This window comes from Lolium perenne, chromosome 5, assembly GCF_019359855.2.
Source record: "Lolium perenne isolate Kyuss_39 chromosome 5, Kyuss_2.0, whole genome shotgun sequence".
Lineage (NCBI taxonomy): Eukaryota > Viridiplantae > Streptophyta > Magnoliopsida > Poales > Poaceae > Lolium > Lolium perenne.
Window position 1 is genome coordinate 255,388,860 of NC_067248.2, and position 12,305 is coordinate 255,401,164.

At 45.5% G+C, this 12,305-nt stretch overlaps 1 long non-coding RNA gene across 1 annotated transcript; it reads left to right on the forward strand.

Moving 5' to 3' along the window:
• Positions 1–3,651: 3,651 nt before the first annotated feature.
• On the forward strand, positions 3,652–8,497 carry LOC127302779 (uncharacterized). Its single transcript, XR_007853100.2, has 2 exons — positions 3,652–4,119; positions 8,105–8,497. It is a non-coding gene; the product is annotated as an uncharacterized lncRNA (long non-coding RNA).
• Positions 8,498–12,305: the final 3,808 nt, after the last annotated feature.

Below are 12,305 nucleotides of genomic sequence, written 5' to 3' on the forward strand. Positions count from 1 at the left end.
TTATTTATCGACTCTTCACTCCATAAACATGTGGTCTTGTTTACTGAGCTCAGTTTCGCTTGGGGACAAGCGAAGTCTAAGCTTTGGGGGAGTTGATACGTCCAATTTGCATCACTATTTTATATCATAATTTGCTGCTATTCATTGATATATTTCATATTTGGAGATGATACTTATGTTATTTCATCTATTTTGCATATTTCATGATTATTTGGAGATCGCGCACCGGAGCCAGGATTCTGCTGGAAAAAGCACCGTCAGGATGCAATATTTCGGAAGATCAGCAGTTGACGGAAATTATATGAAAAATCCTATTTTTCCAGAAGACGAAGGGAGCCAGAAGGGGGAGCCGAGGGGACCCGAGGTGGGCCCACCTCATAGGCCGGCGCGGCCCAAGGCCTGGCCGCGCCGCCCTGTGAGGAGGGGGTCCATAGCCCTCTCTCGCCTCCTTTTCTTCGCGTACGTCTTCGTCCCGAAAACCTAAGCCACAGAGGATAGTCGCGAGGAGTCACAGCCGCCTCTGCGGGGCGGAGAACACCAGAGAGAAAAGAGCTCTCCGGCGGGCAGGAATCCGCCGGGGAAATTCCCTCCCGGAGGGGGAAATCGACGCCATCGTCACCGTCATCGAGCTGGACATCATCTCCATCACCATCGTCATCATCTCCATCATTATCACCGCCATCTCCACCGCTGCATCTCGTCACCGCTGTAACAATTTGGGTTTGATCTTGATTGTTTGATAGGGGAAATTCTCCCGGTGTTGATTTCTACTTGTTATTGATGCTATTGAGTGAAACCATTGAACCAAGATTTATGTTCAGATTGTTATTCATCATCATATCACCTCTGATCATGTTCCATATGATGTCTCGTGAGTAGTTCGTTTAGTTCTTAAGGACATGGGTGAAGTCTAAATGTTAGTAGTGAATCATGGTTGAGTAGTATTCAGTGTTATGATATTTAAGTTGTGGTGTTATTCTTCTAGTGGTGTCGTGTGAACGTCGACTACACGACACTTCACCATTTATGGGCCTAGGGGAATGCATCTTGTACTCGTTTGCCAATTGCGGGGTTGCCGGAGTGACAGAAACCTGAGCCCCCGTTGGTATATCGATGCAGGAGGGATCGCAGGATCTCAGAGTTTAAGGCTGTGGTTAGATTTATCTTAATTACTTTCTTGTATTTGCGGATGCTTGCAAGGGGTATAATCACAAGTATGTATTAGTCCTAGGAAGGGCAGTACATTAGCATAGGTTCACCCACACAACACTTATCAAAACAATGAAGATTAATCAGCGGTATGAAGCGAAAGCACTAGACTAAAATCCCGTGCGTCCTCAAGAACGTTTGGTCATTATAAGTAAACAAACCGGCTTGTCCTTTGTGCTAAAAAGGATTGGGCCACTCGCTGGAATTATTTCTCTCGCACTTTACTTACTCGTACTTTATTCATCTGTTACATCAAAACCCCCTGAATACTTGTCTGTGAGCATTTACAGTGAATCCTTCATCGAAACTGCTTGTCAACACCTTCTGCTCCTCGTTGGGATCGACATTCTTACTTATCGAAGATACTACGATACACCCCCTATACTTGTGGGTCATCAGGAGGCGCGTCGACCACGTGGCTCTCGGTGGCGGCTGCAGCGGCGGCGCTAGACCCAAATGCGGTCGGTGGAGACGGTCCGTGTGCTCTGGCCCGGGAGCAGTGGCGTGTTGATGGCATCCATGTCGGTGCGGGGCGCGCGACTGCTGTGGCCGGAGAGGACTGGGGGCAGCGGAATCGGGAGCGGTAGGTGGGGCGGAAGCGGGAAAGGGTGGGCTGAAACTTCCTTCGCGCCAACGCGGGGGAGAAGGTGGGGTTCGCGCTTGCATAGCCTCCCCAACCGAGGAACTTGGGGTTTCCGCGGCGCGAAACGGGATAGCTCGGAATTTTTTTTTGTATGGGGTCCGATGCGGTTTCTGAACGGTCCATTTTTTCAACTCCAAACCGGAAAACAACGGTTATTATGCAGATGGGTCCTGTCAGGCTTGGCCGTGCGTGAGCTATTGTAGTATTGTTCTCCCACGGCAGCCAGTGTGACATCGTAACCCGGCCGGCGGGGCGAGACGGCGCTCTCACCCGCGCGGTAGGTGCTGACCACTGCGTTGTTCAACAAGGCCGAGGACGTGATCATGGATCCATGGATGATCTGGGCTGGCAGCTCTCTTCTATGGCCGGCACTTGACACGCCAAGGACGGGGGCGGGATGGTCAACGCAGCGGGCGTACTTTGCCGGGTCACGCTAGAGCACGGGCGCGGCCGTGCGGGACCCCTCGTCCGCCTACCACCTACTGCACTGTTGCGCGACGGCCGGCAGCCAACGCCATAGTGGCAAAGCGAGCCTCTAGTCCGTCCGAGTTGTTAACGGTACCCCTGCTGGTTCTTTCGAGGTAGAACAACCAGAAACCTTCGTACCTATTTTCGCTGCGAAGAAACAACACTCAGTCGTCGTCCTCCTCGGTGTTGTTGCTGTGCAAGTGCCGGCAGCATCGCGTCTCGTCGAACACCTTGACGCTTATGTCGGCCTCGCCAAGGTAGGAGAACGTGAGCACGAAGCCGACTTTGAGGTGGTGGTAGCGCGCGAACTTCTCCTAGCCGGTGTGGAGGTACATCTTGCCGCGCGCGTCTTAGATCACGTTTCCAATCCACCGGCAGCAGCCGTAGGCAGCCTCCCGCAGATGGCGCGAGGACAGCTCGTTGCCGGCGACGAAGTCGGCGAACTTGTTCGGCAGCCTCTGGATGCTGAGTGGGTCGCGCTTGAGGACGACGATGAACTCGAACAACACCTGCCGCTCCTCCTCCTGCATGTCCGACGATGAAGACGACGGCGTCGTAGGCGACGGCGGGCGTGCAGCTCTGTCGCGGCCACGACCACGACCACGGCCGCGACCTCGGCCTGCGCCTCTACCAGACATGGCGTCGACTCTTGATGAGATGGTGGCGGCTAGGATTGGGGAGAGAGGCGCTATGGTTTGTGTGTGAGAGGGACGATGAGAGAGCGGCCCTTTTTATATGCCGGGGGGGGGGGGCGGTGGAGCGGTGGCGCTCATTAACGCCGGCACGCAGAGCTAGGCGCGACGAGACGCTTTGCTGCACCTCTACGGGGAACTACACCGTCGCTGCGAGCCAATAACTTCCGTCGCGAGGTAGGCGACGGTTAGGTTAAACTTCAATGTGCTGTTGACGCGTCGGGCCCGCCACGCCTCGCCTCGCTTTTCGTTGTGTCCGGCGTCCCCGGAGCATCCCCTATGTAGCGGGGACGGGCTCGGGGCGCCGGACACCGTATCGGGCCGCATCGGACAAAAAGAGGCTTTGGGGCACGCGGTTGGGAACGTTTTTTTGTCCGGCGCGCTCCAAATCGCTTTGGGGACGCGGCTGAAGATGCTCTTATATATGTGAATTTAAGTTTGTGCTCAGTTAAGTTCTACATCATTTAATTCACATCGTGATTGGTGCCAGTTATATGTTACAACATGAGTTAGTTTATAATTGATTGAGAAATAGTCATGCCCCCTATTTAGTAGTATGTGCTTATATTTTCCCAAATGCTAATAAGTGCACGAGGGCTCGTTTGCTCTTCAGAGCCTTCGATTCTGGTCCGTCCGATGGAGCCGCGCGCGACGATCATTCCGATCACGACAAATACAATACAGCTGTGGTCGCAACCGCTTTCCCCTTCTTCTCTCGCGGCCTCTCTCCCAACTCAAACCCCTCCGCCGCCGCCGGCCAGTCTCCCCCAACTCCGGCGCGCCCCTCCTCCCCCGCTACACCCCCACACTTGTGTGCCCCTCTCCCTGACGCCTCCCAGCCACCCGCAACCGATTCACTTTCTCTTCCCCTCAATCTCCTCCGTCACGCTGCCTCGCCGGCCAGCCGTTATGCCGGAGGCAGCCCCCCCCCCCCCCCCTCCTCCACCGGCCCCACTCCTATCCGATGGCCCCTCCTCTCCTCCGCCAGCCCTTCCTTACCTCCACCAGCTCATGCCTCCTACCCTCCTTGCATCGGCGACCCCAGCCAGTATGACCACTACAGCGTGCTGCCCAGGCACCACCACCTCCAGGCATCAGTTCATCCGGGTATGCTCGCTGCAGCTGTCAGGCTAGCTAGAGCCATGATTTTGGTATTAATATTGATTGTTCAAAGCTCCGTAGTTAGCTGTTGGTTCGCTTCATGTGTTGGTAATTTGGTATAGCAATAGGAAGAGATAGAGAACGAGCTAGTCGTGCTACTGTAGCGATATTGCATCCTAATACTACTCTACTACTGCAGTATAGCTGAGCTGATCGATATGGAGAAATATGTGCCTGTCGTGCGCGGTCGTCGTTTGCTCGTACATACAGCTAGTAGTAAATCATGCATAGGATGGAGTTGCCAGATCGATCATACTCGATAGACTAGTGTACCAGCTAGTAGTAGTAGTACATCATGAAGGATTATTGCCCCCGTTGCTAAGCCCTTTGGTCACCAACTCTGAAGTTGAAGGTTGTGTTTGGTACATGAATTATTTCTCTTGCTAGCTTAGGATCAATGCTTGCTTCAACTCTGCATTTATAGGTAGACTAGTTGTTATTCTACCGAGTGTATTGACCTGGTGAGAGATCATATGGGTTGCTTGTCGAAATAGGTGTACTCAACCTGAAACTAATTCTAAGTGTTGTGTAACTATTAATATTAAGTTGCCTACTAGCTAAAATTGGCCACTTGACCAATTGATCGGTTCATAGCAGGGATTTGGTAATTTATTAGCATCAACGGAGTTTGTGGATGTGTGTCAGTAATGAGGTGCCCTGGAGACATGCCTTCTAAGTTGCTTCTGAATATAGTGCTTTGTTGCGTCACATGTGTGTTAAGTAGCTTACGGATAATGTCTATTCGAACAAAATATGTTGTGCTAAGTTGCTTTCTAGACATTGTCTTTGTTGTTATAAACATGTGCTAAGTTGCTTTTCAACATACTGAAGTCGCTGCTCTTCGTTATGTCCATCTTGGCTGCCAATAGGGATATGCGGGCCAATATGGGGGATCTGCTAGAGATGCTTTTGGACCACAAAACTGTGAGGTTCCAGCCTATGAGTTTGGTCACTTCTCGTTGGACCACACAGTCTAGTATAGCAACTAGATGGACATATGGCTTTTTTGAGCTTCCAGGAATTTTTGAGCTTTCAATTTATTATCGGGGAATTAAAGCTTTTGCTGATATTATCATCCCAATAACCAATAACCAATCGGGCAAGCGGAAAAAGGCACTTGGATAATTAACTAGTACAACATATGGCTATATGGTATGCAGGTTGATTTGTCTTGCTAGTACATCGCTAGAGAACATGAGATAGCTCGGCGCACAATATATAAGGACTGTGGTCTTAACTAAGGTGATCATCATTGGTAAGTTGATGTGTCCAGTTAATTAGATTGCTGTTTGGATCATTGACCAGCTGTGTTTTGTCTAGCTAAACGTAATTGCTCCCCTGTATAGACTAAGTTGTCTTTACCAGCATAGGTAAATTGCAACAACCACACTAACTTAGCTGGTTACATGGTTTAGATCATTTTTTGTAGGGGTGGATGGGGAGCTAGTTTTAGGTGATTTACTCCCTCATAGATTTAAGTTGCTTCCAAAATATTGATTAGTTGTTTCTAGCAACATAGTTAAGTTGATTTCCCATGCTATTAACTTTAGTTTTGCGGTAGTTAATTAAGTTTATTTTTTGTAGATTGAAGTTGCTTTTGCAAAATAGATAAGTTGTTTCTGGGAAGATAGTTAAGTTTCTTCCCTTCGCTATTAACTTTGTTTTGCACTAGTTGATTAAGACTGAAGTTGCTTTTGGAAAATAGATAAGTTGTTTCTGACATCATGATTAAGTTGCTCTCCCATGCTTTTAACTTTATTGTTTCGGAAGTTAATTCAGTTTATTCTACGATAGTTTGAAGTTGCTTTTGCAACATAGATAAGTTGTTTCTAGCATAGTACTAAGTTTGATAGCTAGATTAGCATAAGTTGGATAGAAATGATCCAATGTCAATAAAGTTAAGTTGCCTTCACCATGATATTAAGTTGAATTTCCTACATGGTAAAGTAACATACAACATTTAATTAAGTTGATTACACAACAGATTGTGTTATTGCTGAAAATCGGTGCAGGTTTTAAGATCACCCTGCTTTTTTGTTGAGTCATCCAAGAGTTTGAAGGTTCTTGAGTTTGTGGGTGTAACTAAGTTGTGGTTATCAGATTACATAGTTGCTTCTCAGGTGTAGGTAAGTTGCATTCTTGGTTCGACTGTGTTGTTTCTTGTATAACTAAGTTGTAGTTATCCCATCACCTAGTTGTTTTCGGGTGTAGGTAAGTTGCAGCCTTGGTTCCACTATATTTAACCCATTACCTAATTGCTTTTCGGGTGTAGGTTAGTTGCAGTCTCGTTTTCACTGTGTTTTTTCTGGTATAACTAAGTTGTAGGGACTGTTTGGACTGAGCCCCGGCATGCCCTGCCAAATTTTGGCAGCCAATTTTTTGCCCTCCGCTCGCGCACGGTATTGTGTAATAATCCATTGGCAGGCATGGGATGGGCCTAGGCTCACCAATTATTTTGCACCCAATCAAGCAGCACCAAAGCCTCATGGCTGTGACAATATTTTGGTAAGGCTGGCCCTGGCGCAGAACCAAACGTGGCTTAGTTGCTTTCCGGGGTACTTAAGTTGCAATCTTGGTTCCACTTTATTGTTTGCTGGTTTCACAAAGTTGCAGTCATCCCATCACCTAGCGTGATCCTACAAATAGAAGTACATGGTTTTGTCCTCTGCTCAGGCACATTTCATTAATTTAGGGCTTTTAAGTTGCTTATCAAATTTAATTAATTTACTTACTCATCATTAAGTTGTATAGCTAGGTTTTTTAGGCCCCCCCAAGTTGATATTGATATGCGGAAGCACGGTATCCATTCTTTTCATTGGATGAGTTTTTTAACCTTCTTAATTAAGTTAATTAGTGTTCCTTATTATGTTAATTAGTGTTTCATTGGATGAATAGGTTTTGTTTGTCTGACTAGATGATGATCAAAATGATAAGTTGCTTAGACCATTAATTAAGTTGCTTATTGTCCATCTATTATGTTGTTTTTTTGCATATGCATAGAATTGGTTTTTGTTGTCTAACTAGGCAGTCATCCTTCGATTAAGTTGCTTAGCCCATCAAGTTATTCACTGTCTCCGTTAATTTTTTGTACATATAGGGGATCCAAGGTTTTTTAGCTGTTAAGTATCTGACCATGCAATCGTCGGGTTGGATGGGTGTCTAGGGTTTTGTGTTTATTCCTCCGTGAATAGGAATTTCTTATTCCCTTATTAAGTTACTAAGTTTTTTTATTATCAGTTCATCCGAGTGTTCTCTTCCATCTAAGTTGTGGCATAGAATAGTTTGTTGGTTCGCACATGTACTAAGTTGCTTTATTATCAGTTCATCTGAGTGTTCTTTTCCTTCTAAGTTGTGGCATACAATAGCTTGTTGATTCACACATGTGATAAGTTGCTTTATTATTGGTTCATCCATTTGTTCTTTTCTTCTAAGTTGGGGCATTCAATACTTTGTTGGTTCACACGTGTGCTAAGTTGCTTTATTATCGGTTCATCCATGTGTTCTCTTTCTTCTAGGTTGCGGAATGATGTACTTTGTTGGTTCACGCTTGTGCTAAGTTGCTTTATTATCGCTTCATCTAAGTGTTCTCTTTCGTCTAAGTTGCAGCATAGAGTATTTTGTTTGTTCAGACTTGTGATAAGTTGTTTAAATATTGATGCACCCAAGAGCATACATTGTTGGTTCACGCTTGTGCAAAAGTTGCTTTATTACATGTTTGTTATGCAACTAGATGTACATGTTGATTCGTTGTGATGGTAGAGGGTGTTTCGTGTGTGTCTAGAAATAGTGCACGTGAAGGTATGAAAGTTGCCCAACAATCTTATAACTTGCAGTGATAAGTTGCCTCCTAGCTACATTTTTGCTTGGACAACATCATCAACTTTTAATTGTCTTGGTATACATTAATGGTTCTCTGTTTTTTCCTGGCTAGATTCCTGGATCATTTCAACGAAAAATGGAGAATAACAGAAGTACATTAGCTCCCTAGATGACAATGCAACATAACTCTTACTCGTTGCTTTTTGGTTTGGCAAGAATCTGGATAGGAGCAAGGTGGGTGCTTGATCTGCTTGAATCAACCAACAACCAGTTTTTGGAAGATGTCAACTAGTCGAGCTTTGTTTTCTTCATTCTTGGTCTTTTTCCAACTATCGTTGTTATGTCAACAAAGTAATATAAAATGCCTAGGTTTCTATAGCTATGTCGAGTGTTAAGATATCGGAGATTTCCTGTGTTAGTTGATATTTCAACATGGATACATCGCAAGATACGAACTGATGCCGTGTATTTTAGCCAATTTTGAGCAATATGTACCATTCTTGTCCTTCTTGTGAGCTGCTTGTTTTTTGCCGGAAATGCACAATATAGACCACGTGAACACACGTGTGAAAAAAGTGCGGTATTGCGTGAAATTTCTGGAAGCCCTGGCAACGAAGAGGCCAGGAGGGGACCCGTTATTGTTTGGTGCGAGTGATTGGGGACTGGTGCATGGTCATGGTGTGTAGAAAATAGATACTTTCCGTAAATAGCTAAGTCACAACCAGAACTTTCCTTTTTCGGATGAGGGCCAGGTTAGACAAACGAGCCACCGTTTGCTCCCTAGACCTGTCCTATATTTTTCGCATACTATTTAGTATGTGCTTATATTTTTCGCATACTATTTAGTCATGCCCCCTATCTAGTCTACATATGGTTTTCCGCATCAACGATATCAGATCCAGCTAGTAGAACATGTCAAGGAGAGAGTACCCTTTCTTGTTTCGACTACCTTATCTCAACCTTTTGCAATCGCTAATCAACGTGCACCACGTTGAGAAAGTAGGTAACATCCCACTTGATCAACCACACGTACTGGTCGCGAACTAAATTAAGTCTTTTAAAACGTGCACGAACCTGTGCGCTGCTTCCCACATTGTTCGGGCTGGATCACTGTGGAGTGTCGTGTGCCACTGTGACCGGCCGTGTGCGTGTCCAAACGGCCATCCAGAAAAATCTGGCCTGAGTTGACCCTGAAATGCATTGGCTTGCTGGCAACATGCAAATACCAAGTACTATACAAATATATCTAAATTTAAATAAACCTAAGATATCTATTTATAGATAAATTTAGCAGTACTAATCTACTACACATATACGATAACTGTTCGTGGTTCGTCATCAAGCAATAGCTTGGTCGTCGCCTTGCAAAATATCAATGTCAATCAATATAGTACGCCGCATGCATGCTGAAGTATCTCTCTATGTCAATGCATTCCTATTATCTCACCAAACCTTTAATTTTACATAATCGCCAAACACTGATTTGAAACTTGAAAGGATCCACGCTCAAATCCAATTATATATATGTCAGTGTCAATGCTAGGCCAATGACTCGGTATATATATAGCTTGATGATTTCGTCGTCAGTTTTTGTGCGACTTCTGCGTTTTGTGGTCAATAGCTCAGTCCGATCTAAGTCTGCTACCTACTGCTGGATTTCCGAGCTGAGTTGCTGGAGATGAGATCACAAATGTGCAACATCACTGTACTTCCATCTTATGCGTTATAACCAACTCCATATTAACAGATTTTTGTCATATTTAAGGTAACAATGGTTAATCATTGTATTCACTTGACTGTCATTTTGTCAACCGCAAAATAAAGCTATCACTCTATCAACTCCATCGATCGATTTTGTCTTAGCAGGCCCGTCACTCAGTGATGTTTGTAAGGCCCATTAGTCGAAACTTCACACGGCAAAGCCCACTCCACATATTCTAAACTCTTATATATAGAGTCCCACCTGTATCCTAACCCTAGCCAACCCCTCCCCCTCCTCCCCCCCCCCCCCCCCCGCATGCACTCTCAACCGCATGTGTGTCGATCTCCAAGACCTCCCTCTGCCACTCCTTCACATCCAGTGACACCCTCTCCATAGGATGCGGCACCACCTTCAACTGCATATCCAACACCACCCTCTCATTCAGATCCAGCGCCATCCTCTCCTTCGCCTACCATCTCTACTGAATCTACCCACCACCATCATCAACACCTGATCCAACGCCACCGTCTTCTCAAATCCAAATTCAACACCAAGCTCTCCTCCAGATCCTGATCCAACACCACCCTCTCCATCAAATCTAGCGTCTAGATCTACCACCACCCTCTCCTCCATATCGATCACCGCCATCTCCTGTAGATCCAGTGATGTCATCACGTCCTGATCTAGATCTAGCGCAACCCTCTCCATCACATCTAGCGCCGCCCCTTTCTCGAGATCCAACGTCAAACTCTACATCAAATCTAGCGCCCGCGAGAAATATCATGACCTACCTAGAAGGTAACTATATATTTTCTGAGTCCTTTCTAGTGTACTATGTGTATATTAGTAAAAAAATCCAAATTTTTCTGACCCTCCTAGATGGTGTCGCTTTTTATTATGCGGTTCAGGCTAAGAGAAAATCCTTCGTAGTCTGCGGGATTCAAGAGGTTGATTGGGTATCTGACTGCTAGTCCAAGTATTTCCATGCCATAAACCTTCCATTTTGATCTCATGACTTTTTTGGTAGTAAGAATTAATAATATAAAAAATACATTTTTAAATCAAACAGTCTAATAACTTCAGTTAGAGCAAAGCGCTCAAAATGGGATAAGCAGATAATTGTTTTTCCTATGATGGATAGTGTGCCATGGGATGAATCAAAGTACTAAAGGCATTTCTACGAGCAGACTTTTCGGATAATGTGAGACAATAGATTGATTGGGCTTATATTGTTTGTGGAAACAAATCACTTAGAAGTCGTTTGGTATCCATCATTTGGGTATGTAATCCTGGAATTCATTTTGGAATTTCATAGGTGGGCTATTTGATTGCCACAGAATTGGGTCGTCATTTTATTTAGGAAATCCACCAAAATGATGCCATGGGTAAACACGATTCCGAACTGAGACCTGTCATTTGTGTTTCTCTATGAAAGCCATTTACGAATTAAATATTGAATTCTGCTATCATTTGCAATTCCCATGGCAACCAAACAAGTGTCTATTTCTGAAATTACAATGTAAATAAAATGAATACATGTATTCATTTCAAAATGCTACAAATGAAAGGAAAGCCTGGCGTCCCAACAACTTCTTACAACATTTTACAATGACTCACATTCAGTTACTTTGGTAGTAGTGTGGACCTAGGTGTAACAAAGCTCTTCATGTTGTTTGTAATCTAGAATATTGGGCTTGGCACTTACCAAAAGTGTTTTGGATCACTTGTTGAGGAGTAATAAGTGCATGAGAAAACATTGCTGATAAAAGGCCAGTCGTTAAAGCCCACCTGAATTGGTAATCGACCTGGATGAAATACTGACAAACTTCCCAGCAGCCATGGCCTCCTTCCCCATGAAATATTTAGGTCTGCCTATTTCTCTTGGACGGCTCAAGCGGGCAGATCTTCAACCCTACATCGACAAAGCGGTTGCACGCCTGAACCCTTGGAAAGGCAGATTCCTCAACCGCGCTGGTTGTACCGCTCTAGTTAAGTCGGTGCTCTCCTCTATGCCAATCTTCCTGTTGACGGCCTTGAAGGCAGACAAGGGCGTTCTTAAGGCCTTCGCAAAGATCAGTCGAGGCATGCTTTGGGCATGTAAGGAGGCAGTCAGCGGAGGGAAGTGTAAGGTCAACTGGCAAAAAGTGTGCCGACCCAAGGAACTTGGCGGTCTTGGGATCCTGGATTTGGAGAAATTCTCTCGTGCCCTAAGGCTCCGCTGGCTTTGGTACGAATGGACTGCCCCAGATAAGCCGTGGGTGGGTTCAGAAACACCAACTGATGCTTCGGATTTGGACCTCTTTAATGCTGCTACTACAGTCACTATCGGCGATGGCGCAAAAGCCTCCTTCTGGTCTTCTTCCTGGCTAAATGGCACCCCACCTAAAGACCTGGCCCCTCTTATATATGTGGCTTCTAAGAGGAAAAATCGGACTGTCCGAGACGCCCTTGAAGGATATAACTGTGTGGCTGACATTTCGGTTGAGGCTTTCACCGTCGAGCATATAGAGCAATACGTTCGTCTTTGGGATCTTCTTTCGGCTGTCCAACTATCTCCAGACACTGAAGACTCCATAGTTTGGACGCTAACTCCCAATGGGTGCTATACGGC